This window comes from Eurosta solidaginis, chromosome 1 (genome assembly GCF_040869045.1).
Source record: "Eurosta solidaginis isolate ZX-2024a chromosome 1, ASM4086904v1, whole genome shotgun sequence".
NCBI lineage: Eukaryota > Metazoa > Arthropoda > Insecta > Diptera > Tephritidae > Eurosta > Eurosta solidaginis.
The window spans coordinates 36,617,848-36,639,033 of NC_090319.1; the positions used below are offsets into that span (position 1 = coordinate 36,617,848).

Consider the following 21,186-nt stretch of genomic DNA (forward strand, 5'->3'; position numbering starts at 1 on the left):
TGGTACATTTTTTTAGCGTTTGGTACAAAATGAAAAAAATCCATTTATCATCCCTGATTCATACTCTCTTAATACTTACTTATTCACTCTTTCCGATATTATAAATTTTATAATATCAAACACAATTGCTTTTGCTACGAAAAGCTCTATTTACAGCAGTTGGCATACAAGTTTTAAATTTACTAATGATGTGAAACCCGAAAAGTGAAAAAGTTAAAACTCGTATGATATACCCCTTTTGTGTTGGTGACCATGATAAACATTTAAGGGTAATGAATTGAGCCCTTGCTCTTGGAATATCTAGACTCTTAATGGAAGACGCCTAAGCCTGGCTACATCAAGCTTATATGAGAAGAGGTGATTAAAAGGATAGATAAAAACATTTGAAGGTACAGCCTCCAAGATCTTACGATTAAACGGGAATCATCTAATTTAACTAGAAATGCTTTAAGTTTTCAGAACTGTGAAGTATTTTTGCAGGAACAATATCTAGTAATCGACGTGCAGATTTTTTCCGATTGCAAAAGTTGAGTGCTACGAAGCAAGGTAACGGGCACGAAGTTGCCACTAGCTGTCTTCCTTCCTCGTGGTAAAACAAATTAAAACGTTCGACCCGCATCAATACAATGGGCGATAGGGAATAGATATGGAAAAGACTGCCAACTTTTCCGGAACTCGGCACAAGTGCTCTTTAAAGCCAATGTCTTTACAAAAGGCATGTTAGAGCAGTGCGAGTGTTTTTCTAAAGCACTCCAAACCGTTGCTGAAGAAGGAAGTTACCGGCTTCCAGCTACTCCGAAAACTCGCGAAAGCAGCGAGAATGCCATACCGTTGTTAGATAATTTGCCAGATTTAAGTTCCTTGACGCTACGCTGGAAATGCTTGACTAACATCAAAAGCTGCGTTTACATGTTACTTCTTCTTAAGATTCGAAACCAAACAAGTCTTCACATAAAGTCACTCTCTATTGCGTGATTTCTTCAACCTGATGCTGCAGACTATAATTCTAGCCCAGAGACCGGTTAGGTTAGGTAAGGTTGGGGCTTCTACTCAGATACTTTCTGTCCATTGCGAATGCCGTCCATGAGACGGGTAAGTACACATTAGTCTAGCCATATACTTTCTAAAAGAGTTCGATAATTCAATTGCTTTCTCTTTGAACATCAGCAGCATGCGCTCTTTTTACCTTCGGCAGTCCGTCGGAAAACCGTGCGACCAGAAAGCAACAACAATGAAAACACCAGAAATTCGAGGCGCGGAAAGTCTTCCTTCTCAAATTGACATTTTCTTCAGGGCTTTAGTCCATCCAATAGGTGCGACCACGCAAAGATTGTCATTGCTGGACAAGGGTTCGACCAAACAGATAAGAGTGTTCGAGGCGTTGGCTCCACATTACGATAGAAAATAGGTTAGGCGTATGTCGGGAATGATTCTGGATAAGTGAGTTTAACCTAGTACAATATCCAGATCGGAGTTGTACCAGAGTCACGCGCTTCTCCCTGGAAAGTCTGTTTTCCGCAAATGCGATGTCTTGGTTCAAACAGCACAATTCTTGTGCGCCGGGTCTCTTCGTAGTACTAACGTAGATTACTACTTACTTATGTCCCAGGGAGGCGGTGCATCTTCAATCAGAGGTCTGTTAGGACGCCCAGGTTTCTGAGTATTCAATAGAAACTTTTGTTTAGCAGGGAACGTATAACTATAGACAACCACCAACAGAACGAATAATGGGAAACAGTAACCCATCAAATCGCGGGTAGGTAATTCACCATTGGGGAAATGTGGCATGAATTTTGTCATACCCAACGCTAGGAAACCTTTATTTGGATTCAATAATCACAATTTAACTATTTTCTTTACGTTTTCAATTACTTTTTTGTGAACTTTTAACTAAAACATCGCGTTTTTTGCTAATCTTCAAGAGGTAATATGGTGAATTACATACCGCCAGTTTGACAATTTCTATTGCTGTCCGTCGTTGGCAATTCTCTTTTCGTCTCTGTTCTTTAGCTTTTCGCCTCTGTTCTTTAGCATTTATCTTTTCTCCCTTGTGGGGAGCATTCTCGCCTCACTGTATAGATGATGTTATGGTGACATAAGAAAACATCTCGTGGGAGTTCTGAGGGCGGTGATTCCGCAGGCCTACAGTTTCCGCCAGTGTGTTTATTTTAAGCTCGGCAGCACATCGAAGACTCTTAGCATCAAATCGCCTGCCAATTGTTTTTTATAAGTACTTATTTTGTCTATGCCTTAGATGCTCGCCACAATGAAACTCAATATCAAGTGTAAGGTCCAGTATTTTTTTGTCGCACAGTCGGTAGCGTAATACCATCGTCGTGGTTGTCCAATATTGCCTCCACTTGTGTCGTCACGTCGTGAATTTAGTCGCTGAGGACTTGGCACTTGATATTGCCCAGTTTGAGAAATACTATTAGTTTTACAGCATAGCTTATCAATGGAATGGCCAATACCTGTTGTCATTGTCGTGCAGTCATATTCACCTTCCCAACCTTCGCTTGATTCCGCTTTTTGCATATTATTGTGTTGTACATACCATAGGTGATTTACAGCAACAGTCCCCAGCTCCGCCCGATGCCGGGTTCGTTGCACTAATGCTCTGAAAAAATTTAAACAAAATTGATCAAACCTATTGACAATTTAGGGGAACTGATAATACCGCAATTTCGGGACATTAAAATAGCTGACCTTCACAGCATATTCAAAACCACCACCTGGTGAGCATGAAAATGAGACATAGAGCATTGACAGAAAGCAGAGCAATCAGCAAACAACTACGTAACAATGGGCGAGAGATCGAAAAAATCAGTTGAGTGAAAACTGGGAGCGTGTTTGGAAGTCTTTAATAGTGTTGCGTATTTGCCGACTAAATATTAGATAATAATTGTTTTAAGCGTTCTAAATACAAAAAAATAAACTTTTTTTGATGGTCGTTGTAACTCGCAAACAAATATAAAATCTTGGTAACGTCTGAGCCAAAGTGCGTCTAGGAAGTTTGGTGAACTTTGTTGTGCTTCAGAAAAATTATTCTAGGTTTTGACAAAAAAACGAGAAAAAAAGTGTGTGTGTACCTACATTAATACATATTTGTACACATATTTAAGTATAGCGCGAGGTAAAGAGTATCTACCTATGCGAACTTTCTGAAGTAAATTTTTATTGGAAAATCTTTTTGGTCAAAATATCACAAGCAAAAGTGTATTGGATTAAGATTAAGTAAAACAAGCGAAAATTTGATTCAAAAAAGCAAATTCGCAATATAAAAAAAAAAACTACAAAATTTGAGTGAAAATTGGATAAGAAATTATCAAAAAAGTACAAAAATTCGATTGCATCAAAATCCTAAGTGTTTTGCGAAAAATTAGTGTGCAACAACCAATTCTACACCGTTTAAGGGGAAAAAGAGGTGAGTCGCATTTTCAATTAACTGAATGACTTTGGACTCATTAGGTATGCGTTGAGTGATTTGTAAATGAGCAAAAATTTTTTGGGTTATGGAGCGTTTTTATACTCAGCGTGCTTTGCACACAGAGTATATTAACTTTGATTGGATACCGGTTGGTTGTACAGGTATAAAGGAGTCGAGATAGATATATCAAAATTAACAGTATCGTAAAACAATTTGATTGAGCCATGTCCGTCCGTCAGTCCGTCCGTCTGTCCGTTAACACGATAACTTGAGTAAATATTGAGATATCTTCATCAAATTTGGTACACGAGCTTATCTGGATCCAGAATATATTGGTATTGAAAATGAGTGAAATCGAATGATAACCACGTCCACTTTTTATATGTATAACATTTTTGAAAACACAAAAAACCTGATTATTTAGTAAATAATACACCTAGAATGTTGAAATTTGACGTGTGGACTGATATTGAGACTCTTGATAAACATTTTTTAAAATTTATTTTACAAATATTATTAATCATAAATCAAAAATCGTTAACCTATCGTAACAAAATTCGGCAGAGAGGTTGCCTTTACTATAAGAAAAGCTTTGAAGAAAAATTAAGGAAATCGGTTAAGGACCACGCCCACTTTTATATACAAGATTTTTAAAAGGATCGTGGACAAATAAAATAAGCTATATCTTTGCAAAAAAGAGCTTTATATCAATGGTATTTCATTTCCCAAGTGGTTTTATAACAATAAATAGGAAAAACTTCAAATAAAAAAAAAGGGCGTGGCACCGCCCCTTTTATGACTAAGCAATTTTCTATCTTTTGGGAGCCATAACTCGTAAAAAAATTGGGTACACCGGTTTTCCCTGTAGCAGGAAATATTTCTAGAAAAATAGACGAGACCACGCCCACTTTTATATAAAAGATTTTTAAAAGGTTCGTAGACGAAAATATTAAGCTATATCTTAGCGAAAAAGAGCTTTGTATCAATAGAATTTTACTTTCTAAATTGAATTATAAGATTAAATTGGAAACTAAAATTTTTGAAAATAGGTGTGGCACCGCCCCTTTTCTGACTAAGCAATTTTCTATGTTTCGGGAGCCATAACTCGAAGAAAAATTAATATATCGTAATGAAATTGTGTACACATATTTTCCTTATAGCAAAAAATATTTATAGTAAAAATGGCCGGGATTGGTTAAAGACCACGGCAACTTTTATATAAAACAAGTTTAAAAGGTTCGGTTACACCCTAACTTAGACACCTTTACTTGTTTTTTTATAGCGTTATTAAGTAACATTTCATATTTGTTTTTCCACGACGTTTCATGGGATTTTTAATGTTAAGTCGACACGCCTTTTTTATTTCTTGTTATACCGTTATTTGGTACTCCTTTTGGTGCGAAAACTGCAGTTCAATAAACGGATGTGAAATTGTCAATGGCCCTGCTTTCTACGGCGGTTGGCTGACTGTCGGCTTTGGACGACCACAAATACTAAAACTTATATCAATCATAGTTCAATATCTCATATTGGAGCACATTTTTCAAATATTTTGCCCCCAAATATGGTAAGGGCGAGTATTTAATGTGCAAGTTGTCTAAACGAATTTTCCTTAAAACGTCCAAAGAGCACCTCACCTTGTATGTATCTCGAATGTGCCACCCTTTCGTTGTGTGTTGCGTTATGCGTTAGCGAGTGTTAATATCGGGTGCGTGTTGCTATAGTTGTTGCTAGTTTTTGTTGTCTCGTAGACCTTTATATCGATTTAATAAACTTCAGTGGAAAAAACACGCCTAAACACAGCTGATAATGAGAGTGAAATAATTTCGAAAAAAACGTGGAAATAAAATCAATTGAATTGACTCATTAATTGAAGATGAAACAAACAAGTAAGGAAGGCTAAGTTCGGGTGTAACCAAACATTACATACTCAGCTGAGAGCTTAGCTGCTTTGGTTTCGTAGGGTTTCGTAGATTGTTTATAACTGGTTCTTAATTCCAAATCAAAAGGAAGTGGCCCTTAGTTGTATATGTGAAGGCGTTTTCGAGATATCGACCAAAATGTGGACCAGGGTGACCCAGAACATTTTAATTTATTTATATATGTAATATCACGAACAATATTCCTGCCATGATTCCAAGGGCTTTTGATTTCGCCCTGCAGAACTTTTTCATTTTCTTCTACTTAATATGGTAGGTGTCACACCCATTTTACAAAGTTTGGCTAAAGTTGTATTTTGCGTCCAAAAAAAACAATACAATCACAATGTTTTATCCCTTTTTTCGTATTGTATTTGGAAAAAATTATGACATTTTTTCGAAAAAGTGGGCGTGGTCATAGTCGGATTTCGCTCATTTTTAATACCAAGATAAAGTGAGTTGAGATAAGTAGGACAGACGATCGATTGTGTATAAAAGCTGGGCGTGGCTTCAACCGAAAACAGTTATCGTCATAGAAGCTATGCCCCTACCAAATTTCACAAGGATTGGTAAATTTTTGTTCGACTTATGCCATTAAAAGTATTCTAGACAAATAAATGAAAAAGGGCGGAGCCACGCCCATTTTAAAATTTTCTTTTATTTTTGTATTTTGTTGCACCATATCATTATTGGGGTTGAATGGTGACATAATTTACTTATATACTGTAAAGATATTGTGACGAATTTCCTTGCAAATCCTCTTATTTGCCTTTTTGCTAAGTTCGTATCACTAAACTGTTGAATAAATAACTCCAATATTGAATAATGGAAAAATGGCCTTTATTAAATTACTTCACAATAACACTTATACTTTGCAATTCGCTGGCTTAATAACCAAACTGATAACTTAAATGAAACTGACTTTCAAAATAATCCTGCTATTGCTCGCTAGATATCGTCTTAATCGAAACTGCTTGACAACTCAAATCAAACTGAACTCCAGCGCCTCTACAATTGTCGCCTTTTATACTCTTTGATTTCAACCTTCGCATCTTCTAGGCGCTTCCAGAATCTACTAGTCCAGCAGCTCTCAAACTTCTCAGCTGTAACTACAATTGCACAATTTTATAGTTTTTCTCATTGCATACTTATAGGAGAATCTCAGATATATGCATGTGTTAGTGCATTGACCCTCCGCTGCTCGTATACGTACATGGTACATATGTGTAGACGCAATTGTTTATTCGTTTATGCAGATACATAATGATTGAATTATTGATGTGAATTCGCGTCACTGCTTAGCATCGGCTTAGAGATAGCAGCACCCCTTAGTTTTGCTAATATTCGTAACAATATTAAATTTTTTGTAAAAATTTCACTTAAACATTTTTTTTTTAAGTAGGCGTGTTCGTCCTCCGATTTTGCTAATTTTTATTTAGAACATATATAGTAATAGGAGTAACGTTCTTGTCAAATTTCAGCATGATATCTTCAACGACTGCCAAATTACAGCTTGCAAAACTTCTAAATTACCTTCTTTTATAAGTGGGCGGTGCCACGCCTACTGTCTAAAATTTTACTAAGTTTCTATTCTGCGTCATAAGGTCAACACATACCAGGTTTCATCGTTTTATCCGTGTTTTGTAATGAATTATCGCATTTTATCGGTTTCTTCGAAATTGTCGGTATCGAAGAAGTGAGCGTGGTTAGAGTCCGATTTCGTTCATTCTAAATAGCGATCTGGGAGGAGTGCCCAGGAACTTACATACTTACATTCATTTAGATACCTCAAAAGTTACTGAAGTTATCGTGTTAACGGACAGACGGACGGACGGACGGACATGGCTAAATGAATTTCTTTTTTCGCCCAGATCATTTTGATATATAGAAGTCTATATCTATCTCGATTAGTTTATGCCGTTACGGGGTACCGTTGGGCGAGCAAAATTAATATACTCTGTGGGCTCTGCTCAGCTGAGTATAAAAATTGAAAAAAAATCAAGAAAAATATTTGCTAGCATATTTTGTGTCCTATCATATTAAACTGTGGTTTTTAACTGTGTCATACCAGTACCAACAAGTGGGGAAAATAATTTGGCTTACAAAGTGTGAAAGCACTCTTAGCCAAAGAAAATGACGAATTCTTCTTCTTAATTGGTTAAGTAAAATAATTGAATATAACTAAAAGCCCAGTCACATAAGCAGTTTTTCATATGGATGCGTTTAACGCAATCTTATGTATGATGAGTAGATTGCACGTATTTTTATGGAAAACGGCAGATCGAGCGACACTGGCACCATCTTAGCCTGGCGAGCGTAGAGCACGAGTACGAAAAGTGCTCGATCGTTTCCTTCTCCAACGCGTATTTCCTACCACTGATTTTACTAACTAGAACTAATTTGAAAGCATGTACCGCCAGAAGGCAGTGCCCAGTTAGAATACCCGTCATGAGCCTGCATTTCTCACCTTTTAATGATAAGAGTAACTTGGTTAGTCTAAGGTTGTAAGACCTGAATATGGCCGTCGACACTTGGCGCTTGGGCTTACGCCTTTCTACAAGCTTCTTTTTAGATAGCTCATTCGCTTGTTCATATCTATTACCATAAGCCATGGGATCCAATATAGATGTATGCTTCGCCCTACCCCTATTCTTTTCAGAGATCGCTTGTACTCTCACACTTTTAAATGTTGTACTATGCGAGATTGCTGTCTGTCAAAATAAGAGATGACGCGGTTACAGTGTTGCTTTGGTTACGGCTGCTACTTACGCCTGAAAAACAATACAGCTTGTAGGATGTGTTAATTACCGGGTCAGCACAGTATACCGCAGACTCTACTCCTTCCATTATTTTGGAACCACCGATGTACATGTGTATCGTCTCGTCTGCAACTTGGGCACCCTTGTGCCAACTATGCACCTCTATTCTAGTTCTCAGAGCCCCTTCGACAATCAGGTACGGAATTAGATAGTAAATTCGTTCAGTATTTGATGACGCTACACTAATATGTATTGCGTGCGCTCAAGCTGCCCGAGGCATTGAGCCTCGTTGCAGTTGTTAACGCTATGTTCTTCGCCACAGGGTCTACAGGTTGAATGTGCAGAATGACACACAGTGAAGCGTTAATAGCCTTCATACGCCCTCTCTAATTTTTTGAGGTAAGTTCCTTTTTGTGTTGCTGTCCACCAAACGAGGACTCCGTAGTATAGGATAGGATTTACAAATAGTGGCCATGTACTCCCCAGAATTTTTTATATGCATAAAGTGCCGTCGAATCCAAATTTGACAAGTCATGACGGAAAATCGTTCTAATATACATCAATTAGCCGTCCTGTCGGGAAGTCACCAAACAAAATGAGTGCCAGCGAGACCTTCTTCACTATATCCTCCATGTTGAGCTTCCACGACGAATTACTGCGTGGAATGATGCCTAGATATTTTTTACAAGGTTTCTCCTGCAATGCAGGAGGGTTACACCTTCATCTTACGCTTAGACCGATTCGGGACCTTATACCTCCTGGTAAACAATACCATATCCGTCAAAGAGCTACTTGTTGTAAAGCACTTCCATTTATGACAACTGCAACGTCATTTGCGTACGCTGTAAGATTGGCGGGTCCCAGTTGGTTGATAACCATAACGTCCAAAGCCGATCCACCTGGTTGGGACTGGATGTACTTCAATGTAATTAAGACCATCCATGGTCGAAAGTGTGAACTTAGTATAAGGCTCCGTTATTTATTGAAATGTGTTTTGATTAGAGCAAAGGCAATTAGAAATGCATCCAAAATTTATTTGAGTAAAAGTATCGACTACAAGACAATATACGAACAACACTAAGTATAAATGAAATGTAGAACACGTGCTTAGTTCTTTAAAATAAGAACATCTAAAAAAACACGTTTCTTTACAAATCAATTGATAAATCGATTAAGCGATAATTTCGATCATAACAACCAGCTGAGTGGGTACAATAAAAAATCGAATTAACTGTGTGTGAAATTATACAAAAAGTAAAAAAGAGGAAATGAGCACATTAACGGTACATCAAATGCATTCAAGTGATTACGAAGAGTACCCGGCATCGCAGACCAGCGAATTAGAACTTAATTTTTATACTCAGCGTGCTTTGCACACAGAGTATATTAACTTTGAGTGGATAATGGTTGGTTGTACAGGAATCGAGATAGATATATCAAAATCATCAGTGTCGAAAAAAATTTGATTGAGCCATGTCCGTCTGTCCGTCTGTCCGTTAACACGATAACTTGAGTAAATATTGAGATATCTTCGCCAACTTTGGTACACGAGCTTATCTGGACCCAGAATAGATTCGTATCGAAAATAAGCGAAATCGGATGATAACACGCCTACTTTTTATATATATAACATTTTGGAAAACACAAAAAACCTGATTATTTAGTAAATAATACACCTAGAATGTTGAAATTTGACGTGTTGGACTGATATTGAGACTCTTGATAAAAATTTGAAAAAAAAAACAAGTAAGGAAGGCTAAGTTCGGGTGTAACCGAACATAACATACTCAGTTGAGAGCTATGGAGACAAAATAAGGAAAATCACCATGTAGGAAAATGAACCTAGGGTAACCCTGGAATGTGGTTGTATGACATTTGTATCAAATGGAAGGTATTAAAGAGTATTTTAAGAGAGAGTATGCCATAGTTCTATGGATTTACGCCATTTAGTGATATCGCCATAAAGGTGGACCAGGGCTGACTCTAGAATATGTTTGTACGATATGGGTATCAAACGAAAGCTGTTAATGAGTATTTTGAAAAGGAGTGATCCTTAGTTCCATAGGTGGACGCCGTTTCGAGATATCGCCATAAAGGTGGACCAGGGGTGTCTCTAGAATGTGTTTGTATGATATGGGAATCAAATGAAAGGTGTTACTGAGCATTTTAAGAGGGAGTGGGCATTAGGTCTATAGGTGGACGCCTTTTCGAGATATCGCCATTAGGGTGGGCCAGGGGTGACTCTAGAATGTTTGTACGATATGGGTATCAAACGAAAAGTGTTACTGAGCATTTTAAGAGGGAGTAGGCATTAGGTCTATAGGTGGACGCCTTTTCGAAATGTCGCCATTAGGGTGGGCCAGGGGTGACTCTAGAATGTATTTGTATCATATGGGTATCAAATGAAGGATGGTAATGAGTATTTTAAAAGGGAGTGGTCTTTAGGTCTATAGGTGGACGCCTTTTCGAGATATCGCCATTAGGGTGGGCCAGGGGTGACTCTAGAATGTGTTTGTACGATATGGGTATCAAACGAAAGGTGTTACTGAGCATTTTAAGAGGGAGTGGGCATTAGGTCTATAGGTGGACGCCTTTTCGGGATATCGCCATTAGGGTGGGCCAGGGGTGACTCTAGAATGTTTGTACGATATGGGTATCAAACGAAAGGTGTTACTGAGCATTTTAAGAGGGAGTGGGCATTAGGTCTATAGGTGGACGCCTTTTCGAGATATCGCCATTAGGGTGGGCCAGGGGTGACTCTAGAATGTGTTTGTACGATATGGGTATCAAATGAAATGTGGTAATGAGTATTTTAAAAGGGAGTAATCCTTAGTTCTATAGGTGGACGCCTTTTCGAGATATCGCCATTAGGGTGGGCCAGGGGTGACTCTAGAATTATTGTACGATATGGGTATCAAACGAAAGGTGTTACTGAGCATTTTAAGAGGGAGTGGGCATTAGGTGTATAGGTGGACGCCTTTTCGAGATATCGCCATTAGGGTGGGCCAGGGGTGACTCTAGAATGTTTGTACGATATGGGTATCAAACGAAAGGTGTTACTGAGCATTTTAAGAGGGAGTAGAAATTAGGTCTATAGGTGGACGCCTTTTCGAGATATCGCCATAAGGGTGGGCCAGGGGTGACTCTAGAATGTTTGTACGATATGGGTATCAAATGAAAGGTGTTAATGAGAATTTTAAGAGGGAGTGGGCATTAGGTCTATAGGTGGACGCCTTTTCGAGATATCGCCATTAGGGTGGGCCAGGGGTGACTATAGAATGTGTTTGTACGATATGGATATCAAATTAAAGGTATTAATGAGGGTTTTAAAAGCGAGTGGCCCTTAGATGTATATGTGAAGGCGTTCTCGCGATATCGACCAAAATGTGGACCAGGTGATCTAGAAAATCATCTGTCGGGTACTGCTAATTTATTTATATTTGCAATACCACTAACAGTATTCCTGCCAAGATTCCAAGGGCTGTTGATTTCGCCTTGTAGAACTTTTTCATTTTCTTATACTTAATATTGTAACGAATTTGCTTGTAAATCCTCTTATTTGCAATCCTCTGCTAAGTTCGAATCACTAAACTGTTGAATAAATAACTCCAATTTGTAATAATGCAAAATGGCCTTTATTAAAGTACTTCACAATAACAAACTGTGCAACGAATAGCTTGCTTAATAACCACACTGATTGATAGCTCAATGAAACTCTACTATTCAAAATAACACTGCTATTGCTCGCTAGATATCGTCTTAATCAAACTGCTTGACAACTCAAATCAAACTGAATTACATTTTACTCGCTTGTGCCGCTTTTATAGTTTACGCTGCATACATCTAGGCTCTTCTATTTCCAGAACTTACCAACTATTTCGAGTGTTTATAGTTCTCATATAGTTTCTACTTGTTTACAATTTTCTACTTTTCAGCGTCTCTCAGATGTATGTGAGTTTGTAGTTTACAGTCTCTCGCACACACATAGGCGTATAAGTAAATGCATCTGTGTGTGACATCTCTCGGCTGCCTTATATATGTGTATACATGATTTGGTTATTGACGTGAACATCGCTTAGCATCGCCTTAGTGATGGTATAGCTTAGGGATGCTAATATCCGTGACACTGCCCTCCACCTAAGTCTGATCGTCCCGATCAGACAAATCTCTCGATCTAAACGCTGCTAGCATCGCCAAATGTACCACTCTTCTACTCCGCGGTTTCTCAATGCTTTGTATGCGGTAGATGGTATCACTGATCTTCTTCACAACCTTGTACGGGCCTTCCCAACTGCACCGAAATTTGGATGGAACACCTTTCCGCCGGTGAGGGTTGTATAACAGTACCAAATCTCCATTCCGGAAAGCTTCCGAATTATTTTCCCTGTCGTACCTGTGTTCCATCTTACTACTCATTATTCTGGATCGTTCCCTCGCAATCTGTTTCTTGGCCAATGAAGAATTACTTCGCAGAGCTTGCGCTGGACGGATTTCCTTTGCATAATCAGTATCGTTCCGACGCTTCACAACAGTAGTGTGCCTTGGCTTGAAACCACCATTGCATTCTTTCTTGGTTTTAGTACGTCCGTTAGGGCTTTTCAATGCCAGTGTTTCTCTCGCAGGTACTTTTGATTTTGATTTATTTGGCCCATTCGATCTATCAACCTTTACCTTTGAATTTCGTGGCCTTCGTTGAGTATTCTCCACCAGTACCCGATTACTGCTGAACCCTTTTTCCAAACTAAAGTTAAGTGGCACATCTTGGTTCTCATAACGCATCACCCTTCTCTGCATATCGATCTTGATGTCATGGTCAACCAAGAAATCCACTCCCAATACAACTTCATCAACAATCTCCGCCACAACAAATTTGTGTAGGACCATGACCTTCCCAATCAATACTTCACATATCACTTCTCCCTGAACTTGGTTATACTCGCCAGTGACCGTACGCAACTTTGCTCCAGGTAACGGTTTTACTCTCCTGTTGACCAAGTCAGATCGGATCAAGGAATGAGATGCGCCCGTATCTACAGTCAGTATTCGTTCTTTGCCATCCACATTCCCTCTGACGGTAAGACTGCTCGATTTTCTACCAATTTGCGACACAGATATCACAGGGCATTCAATAGCTGGATCTAGCTCTCTACCTCTTACTCGCTCTTGCTCATCTCCTCCAGCTTTGCGTTTACGGCCACCCACATTGTTAGAACTATTAAGACCAAGATCGCAATGACGTGCTATGTGACCGGACTTCCCGCATTTGAAGCATTTGATAACTTTTTCACTTCGCTTTTGTGATCCTTTCAGTGCCTCCAATATTGCGTCTACCCACTCTGGCCTTTCTACTTCCACACGGCGTGCTTTGAAAACTGGCTTACACAGAAGCGACGCCGTTTCCTGAATCAGAGCTTGTGACACCGTTTCTGCGAATGTTGGCTTTGGGTTCGCGTATGTGGCTCGCTTCGTTTCCACGTCTCGTATGCCATTTATAAAACTCTGGATTTTTACCTTCTCGGTGTATTCCACGGGTGCGTCCGCATTTGCGAGATGAGCCAACCTTTCAACATCTGAAGCAAACTCTTGCAATGTCTCATTTGCTTTTTGGTAGCGGCTTTGCAACTCAATTTGGAATATCTGTTTTCTATGTTCGCTTCCATAACGTCGTTCTACAGCAGCCATCAATGCTTCATAATTGTTCCGCTCTCCTTCGGGAATCGTCTGTAGAATTTCCGCTGCTGGCCCCTTCAATGCCACGAACAGTGCAGCAACTTTATCTTCCGCATTCCAGTTGTTCACTGCTGCGGTCTTCTCAAACTGTAGCTTAAAGACCTGGAAAGGAACAGAACCGTCAAAGGATGGTGTTTTTACCTTTGAATTACTCGCTGAAACTGCTGGACGATTTAATTGTAACTGCTCCATACGACCCTTCAAATCATCGACTTCTGCCTGAAATTGAGCGATTTTTGCATCCTGCGCTTCCAGCTTTGATGTTACCCTTGCTTCCTGTGCTTCTAACTGTGAAGACATTTGTGCCACCTGCAATGATAAGCGCTCCTCTTGTTCTTCCATCTTTGATGTTATGCGTGTCTCCTGCGATTCCAGTTGGGATGCCATATATGTCTTCTGTTCTTCCAATTGCGTTTCCATCTTGGATGTAATCTGTGTCGACATTTCTGACATTCGCGTTTCTTGTGCTTCAATCTTCGATGTTATTCGTGTCTCTTGGGATTCCATCTGTGATGACATATACGTTTTCTGTTCTTCTAGTTGAGATGCCAGTTGAGATGTTATATCTGTCTTTTGCGATTCCAGTTGAGAAGCCACTGTCGATGTTTGAGCAGATATTGCAGCCAAAATCATGTTCAAATCTGTGCTGGTAACCGTCTGCGATGTTTCGTTTTTCTCTTCAATTTTTGTTGTCTCCTCCCATTCAAGGTGAAAGACATACTCTTCCACATCAATTCCTTCTGCTTCCATTGCCTCTCGTAGCCGTGCCTGAAGTTCAAGTTTAACGCCGCTTGTATTCAATCCACGGGTCTCCAACTCCTTCTTTAGTTGCTGGATCTTCAATTCACCGAACTTTGCCATGTCCTTGTTGTCCTTTGGAATTTATTCAACAATTCCTCTTCTGACACCAATTGTAACGAATTTGCTTGTAAATCCTCTTATTTGCAATCCTCTGCTAAGTTCGAATCACTAAACTGTTGAATAAATAACTCCAATTTGTAATAATGCAAAATGGCCTTTATTAAAGTACTTCACAATAACAAACTGTGCAACGAATAGCTTGCTTAATAACCACACTGATTGATAGCTCAATGAAACTCTACTATTCAAAATAACACTGCTATTGCTCGCTAGATATCGTCTTAATCAAACTGCTTGACAACTCAAATCAAACTGAATTACATTTTACTCGCTTGTGCCGCTTTTATAGTTTACGCTGCATACATCTAGGCTCTTCTATTTCCAGAACTTACCAACTATTTCGAGTGTTTATAGTTCTCATATAGTTTCTACTTGTTTACAATTTTCTACTTTTCAGCGTCTCTCAGATGTATGTGAGTTTGTAGTTTACAGTCTCTCGCACACACATAGGCGTATAAGTAAATGCATCTGTGTGTGACATCTCTCGGCTGCCTTATATATGTGTATACATGATTTGGTTATTGACGTGAACATCGCTTAGCATCGCCTTAGTGATGGTATAGCTTAGGGATGCTAATATCCGTGACAATATGGTAGGTGTCACACCCATTTTACAAAGTTTTTTCCAAAGTTATATTTTGCGTCAATAAACCAATCCAGTTACCATCTTTCATCCCTTTTTTCGTATTTGGTATAGAATGATGGCATTTTTTTCATTTTTCGTAATTTTTGATATCGATGAAGTGGGCGTGGTTATGGTCGGAATTCGGCCATTTTTTATACCAATATAAAGTTAGTTCAGATAAGTACGTGGGCTAAGTTTAGTAAAGATATATCGGTTTGTGCTCAAGTTATTGTGTTAACGGCCGAGCGGAAGGACAGACGGTGGACTGTGTATAAAAACTGGGCGTGTCTTCCACCGATTTCGCCCATTTTCACAGAGAACAGTTACCGTCATAGAATCTATGCCACTACCAAATTTGAGAAGGATTGGTAAATTTTTGTTCGACTTATGGCATTAAAAGTATTCTAGACAAACTAAATGAAAATGGGCGGAGCCACGCCCATTTGGAAATTTTCTTTTATGTTTGTATTTTGTTGCATCATATCATTACTGGAGTTGAATTTTGACTTAATTTACTTATATACAGTAAAGATATTAAACTTTTTGTTAAAATTTGAATTAAAAAAATTTTTTTTTTTTAAAAAGTGGGCGTGTTCTTCATCCAATTTTGCTAATTTTTATTTAGGACATATATAGTAATAGTAGTAACGTTCCTGCCAAATTTTATCATGATATCTTCAACGACTGCCAAAATACAGCTTGCAAAACTTTTAAATTACCTTCTTGTAAAAGTGGGCGGTGCCACGCCCATTGTCCAAAATCTTACTAATTTTCTATTCTGCGTCATAACGTCAACCCATCTACAAAGTTTCATCGCTTTAACCGCCTTTGGCAATGAATTATCGCATTTTTTCGGTTTTTCGAAATTTTCGATGTCGAAAAAGTGGGCGTGGTTATAGTCCGATATCGTTCATTTTAAATAGCGATCAGAGATGAGTGCCCAGGAATCTACATACCAAATTTCATCATGATACCTCAAAATTTACTCAAGTTATAGTGTTAACGGACAGACGGACGGACGGACGGACGGACATGGCTCAATCAAATTTTTTTTCGATACTGATGATTTTGATATATGGAAGTCTATATCTATCTCGATTCCTTTATACCTGTACAACCAACCGTTATCCAATCAAAGTTCTGCTCAACTGAGTATAAAAAGTTAAAATGGGCGTGGCACCGCCCACTTGTGATACAATCAATTTTACAAATATTATTACTCATAAATCAAAAACCGTTAAACCTATCGTAACAAAATTCGGCAGAGAGGTTGCCTTTACTATAGGAAATGCTTGGAAAAAAAATTTACGAAATCGGTTAAGGGCCACACCCACTTTTATATAAAAGATCTTTAAAAGGGTCGTGGACGAATCAAATAAGATATATCTTTACAAAAAAGGGGTTTATATCAATGGTATTTCATTTCACAAGTGGATTTATAACAATAAATAGGAAAAACTTCATATTTAAAAAATGGGCCTGGCACCGCCCCTTTTATGTCTAAGCAATTTTCTATGTTTCGGGAGCCATAACTCGAAGAAAAATCAACGGATCGTAATACAATTGGGTACACAAATTTTCCCTATAGTAGAAAATATGTCTAGTAAAAATGGACGGGATCGGTTAAAGACCGAAAAAGAAAGTTTGAAAGGGTCGTAGACTAGAATAATAAGCTATAACTTAGCAAAAAATAGTTTTGAATCAATGATATTTCACTTATCAAGTTTTATTGTAAGAGGAAATGGGGAGAAATTCTTTTTTTAAACGGGCGGTGCAGCGTGTTATGTAGAAAAGTAATTTAATAGTAATAATAATAATAATTGGACGTTGTGCCAGCGCACTGCCCTCAAGTGGCCCAATGACACCAGGTTAATCCTGTTCATTATTTTTGTTTTATTTATTAATTTTATTACATACTTATACTTATACCTTTGTTTTTTTTTTTTGGAGTCGAGTCATTGATGGGCAGTGGTTTGTCAAGCGTCGAGATCTAAAACTGCTCAGCTACAGAAGAAACATCATCAGCTGAGGTTGCAACTTAAATTAATAGGATATAGAAATGAACATATACAGCATTAACGATTAAGAGAGATAAGAACAGTCTTTTTTATAGAAAAAAGGGAGTCCCGACATATCAAATGTGTTTGAGTGATAGTTATAATATTGGCACAAACACCGGAAAGGTTCGTTAAGTTCGAAATTCGTTCTACATTGTTTTAAAAGAATAGGTTTGTAGTGTCGCGTAGTGCGACAGGGAACATGAAAGTTCACTTCGTTCAGAAGAAATGGGTTTGAAATCGATCCATTCAGTAGTTTTGTCATAAATATTACGCCAAGCATTTCTCTACCACTAGCAAGAGTTGGAAGATTGATAAGTTTTAATCGATTAGTATAAGGTGGAAGATTAAATGAGGAGTTCCATTGAAAATTCCTTAAGGCAAATAGTAAAAACTGGTTTTGTATTGATTCGAGCCTGTCAGTATGGACTTAAAAACGCGTATTCCAGACCATTGAGCCATTTATCTGAAATGAAATGTGCAATTGAAGCTCACGTTGAGTATATAATGTTCGGTTACACCCGAACTTAGACACGTTTATTATGTAATTAATTAATTTTGTTTAGGAAAGTGTGAAAATGTGTTGAAAAATGAAATGATCGGTTAATAGACATACATACATAATTGCACATAATTGCCTGTAGAATATTGTTTTATGATGCAGAGCACATTTTGTAAAGGGAGCTGCTGTAAAGTGCATTGTTAGCACTAGCGGGAGAAGTAACGATGATAGAATTTACGATCGAGCTCGCTTTCTCTCATAAAATTATCATATTATTATGATTATAACCATGGTTGCCACGCCATGTTTTCATTTGGGACCAAAACTCATCGAAAAAAGGACCAAATCTCTAAAAAGGACCAAATTTGTGTTCTATTTTATTGGTATACAAACAATTCGGCAATTTACTAGAGTGTCATATACGTTGTAAAATGTAAATATTTTAGGATGTTCCATGGTTTCCTATATAAAATTGTTATAAATATAGCGAATAGGAGACACTTGGCTTTAATTCAAACTGCACAAACAAAAATAATGGCCCCCTATTATGAGCATTTTTCGATCTTCGCTGGCTATCGAACATCGAAAATCGAATTTGAAATTGTTATTATGATATCTAATTTCTGTCGAAATTTTCGTTGTGTATCTAATTTTGAAGCGAATAGAAATTTGTTGTCGACGCTGTATCGAATTAGAAGAAAATTGTTTGAAACGTAAGTTTTTGTATTTATCTTCTACTTTTTTGCTACCTAATAGTAATTTTAAAATATTTGTATTAAACGTTTATAGTGTAGGATACTTTATTTTTATTATAATTAATATCCACACAAAAATTATTTAAAATAAAATGTTATATTTTCATGATGCAAAATTGAATAATAATGAAAATTTTTGAAAATAGAAAAATTAATATTGAAAATTAAAATATTGTAAAACATATTAAAATTACAAAGTTCAAAGTAACATAATAACAAAGTTAAATAAAAATAATTGGGTCAATATAATTTAAGAACTCTACATATAGGTTCAAGATCGTGAATACAAAACAACTGCTTGGAAGACTTGTTTCAAAAATTGGACAAAATCTGTTTATAACAAAAGGAACTTGCAGAAACGTACAGGTGGAAAAAATTCCGAGTGCATTCTCGTACCCGATGCTCAGTTGAGACAATCCCTAGCGCAAAATCTGAGAATTGTTGCCAATTTCAAAATGGTTGGAATAGACTTGGCTGTGGTGCATTGTTGCAGCCATTCATCTTTACTGCATAGCAAGTCCATGAATGCTTCTATGGTCATTATGAAGTTTAGTTTTTAACACATGTAACAACATGTTTAGAAAGTTACAATATTTAGAAAGCTAAAATTACGCGTTGAAATTAATTTCAGCATTTTATACTTCTGGCTAGTTCCAGTACTTAAGCTTTTTTCTTCATAATAAATAATTTTGCTTTTATTTTATTTGACAGATGATGGGAATGTGCCACACTAGTCATAATCGAATGAGTGTCATAATGCCGAATGAAAATTCGTTCGATCGGCTCTTTCGACCACAGTCGAAGATCGAATTTGTCTCATAATAGGGGCCAATGTGTACCTTTAAGTATTATATTTTCGTATTTCTCGGATAAGTATATGAGTTTCATTAACCAAACGTTGTGGCGCAGTTAGATTTTAGTAAGGAACGGTACAAAGATTTGCGTCGTGGCAAACTCAGTAAATTGTAAATGAACTAACTAAGCAATAAGGTTAATTCTATTTTTATAGATGCTAAGTTGTTCCCTAAACGTTTAAACTTCATAACAGAGCCTAGATTCAGTAAGTGTGAATTTTGAACTCACATTTACTGAATCTAGCCTGAGGCCTCAGATTAAAAATCAATCATCTTAAATGTTTCCACTGTGAAATAACGGAACCGGATTACATGTAATCAGGTACGGAAAACTAGTTAGCACTGTTGTTATTGAAGTTTATGGGGCTCTGCAAGCACATACGGGAATAACTTTACACAACACACTTCTTACGAATTCAAATCTCCTTTGCATTAGTTTCAAAAGCTGAATACAAAAATACCTTTTTTAATCGAAATTCGTTGAATATTTATAAAGTTATCGCTTTCAAAAAGTATTTCTGTAATACTTCCAGTTTAAATATTTCTTGTGCCAAGATACTTAGTTTTCAAGTATCTTTCGTGGCTTTACACCTTGATAGTCCTGGAATTCCTTGAGCGGTTTTAACCTGGGTGAGAAAGATTTAAATATCGACATTCCAAACGAGAAGTAACGCTTGCAAAATTTTTGCATACAATTTGTTTGTAAACAATTGTAAAGGTGTTACTTTTTGTTTGGCACGTTATACTTCACAAACTCTCAGTATCTCTCGGTATGCTTGAACATAAATGAAGTGAGTGGCAACTACACTTAATAAAAAACAAATTAAGGACCAATTAATAGTGACTTATCCATAATCAGATAAAACAGCTGATCGAACCAACCTTATGGAAATCAATGTAATCGATTAATGGTGCCATACCATAACGCTAACGCCATAACCAATTGGTTTTTGGTTTTTTGCCATATCCATAACCTAAAAATATTTGAGTTGGAGAATTTATTAACTTTTTGTAGATTTTGTTTATTGTTTTGGATAAGTTTTGACTAAGAGACTTATTTATTGTGGTATATGTTGGTAATTTTTTGCGTTTTCTTCATTTTTATGAAATTTTCACGATTTTTAGGTTAAGGCACCAATAACTGATGCCAATTTGATATGGATGAGTAAAAATATGAGTAAAAATATGGTTACGACTATGGCGTTAGGGTTAAGGAAGTTTAACTGGCCCTTTGGCTTCATTCTTTTACTTAGTTTTCAGTTCACTGTCGTATTTCTTACAGATACACGTGCTTTTAAAATAAATTCTTTTAGCTCGACTAGTGACAAAAATCTATCACGAAAAGTGTTTGATAACCGATCGAAATATCTAGCCACTAAAAGAATTTTTTCTGATAAGACTGTTGGTTCATTTAAATTAAAGACAGTAGACAATAGCTCATAGAAAATTATGTCGAAAAGCTGCAACTAAATTAAAAACCTATTTTATTTTGACTATGACTATGCGCCATCGTGTTTGCCCAATTATCCAACATTTCTCTTTTTAATGCAGCGCCTAATTATCTCCTAGGTGAAATGTCAATGTTCTGCTACATTTTATTACCTGAGCAATTTTTGTGGTAAGAATTTCATTGAAGT

At 37.3% G+C, this 21,186-nt stretch overlaps 1 protein-coding gene across 3 annotated transcripts in view; it reads left to right on the plus strand.

The window, feature by feature from the left end:
- CRMP (Collapsin Response Mediator Protein) overlaps positions 1–21,186 on the plus strand; it is an 82,222-nt gene that overhangs the window by 1,327 nt on the left and 59,709 nt on the right. Inside the window, exons 1-2 of one of the 3 annotated variants that reach the window (XM_067786732.1) lie at positions 2,829–2,998; positions 3,128–3,424. The exons of the other annotated variants lie outside the window; for them this stretch is intronic. The gene's annotated coding sequence lies outside the window, so the exon portion shown is untranslated. Of the gene's footprint in view, positions 1–2,828; positions 2,999–3,127; positions 3,425–21,186 lie in introns of those variants that run through there. 3 annotated transcript variants of the gene reach the window in all.